Genomic DNA, 1,051 nt, shown 5'->3' on the forward strand with positions numbered 1-1,051 from the left:
AGACAGACATATATTCCCCTCCCTGTGTCCCCTGGGACAGACAGACAGGTGGACAAACTGTCATCCCCCCTCCATCCCCTGGGATGGACGGACAGACAGATATTCCCCTCCCCACGTCCCCTGGGACAGACAGACAGATGGACAAACTGACATCCCTCCACATCCCCTGGGATGGACGGACAGACAGACACCCCTCTGCATCCCCTGGGACGGACAGACGGACGGACAGACAGACATCCCCCCTACGTCCCCTGGGATGGACAGATAGACAGACACCCCGCTACATGCCCTGGGATGGACAGACAGACAGACAGACGTCCCCCCTACATCCCCTGGGATGGATGGACAGACAGACAGACACCCCTCTGCATCCCCTGGGACGGACAGACCGACAGACATCCCCCCTGCATCCTCTGGGACGGACGGACAGACAGACAAGACAGACATCCCCCCACATCCCCTGGGATGGATGGACGGAGAGACAGACAGACAGACAGACATCCCCTCACATCCCCTGGGATGGATGGATGGAGAGACAGAAGGACAGACACCCCCCTCCATCCCCTGGGATGGACAGACAGACAGATATTCCCCTCCCTGTGTCCCCTGGGACAGACAGACAGGTGGACAAACTGTCATCCCCCCTACATCCCCTGGGATGGACGGACAGACAGACACCCCTCTGCATCCCCTGGGATGGACAGACAGACACACAGACACCCCGCTACATGCCCTGGGACAGACAGACAGACAGAGTCCCCCCTCCATCCCCTGGGACGGACAGACAGATGGACGAACTGACATCCCCCCTCCATCCCCTGGGACGGACGGACAGACAGACAGACAGACATCCCCCCTACATCCCCTGGGACGGACAGACAGACACACACCCCTCTGCATCCCCTGGGACAGACCGACAGACCCTGCTCTCCCTGTGCCAGCTGGGGCAGGACAGGACAGACAGACAGAGGGACAGACAGACAGACGCTGCCCTTCATGCGCCACCAGAGGCACCTGCTGCAGCGGGGACAGACAGACAGACAGACACCAC

This window comes from Charadrius vociferus, unplaced genomic scaffold, assembly GCF_000708025.1.
Source record: "Charadrius vociferus isolate BGI_N301 unplaced genomic scaffold, ASM70802v2 scaffold721, whole genome shotgun sequence".
Lineage (NCBI taxonomy): Eukaryota > Metazoa > Chordata > Aves > Charadriiformes > Charadriidae > Charadrius > Charadrius vociferus.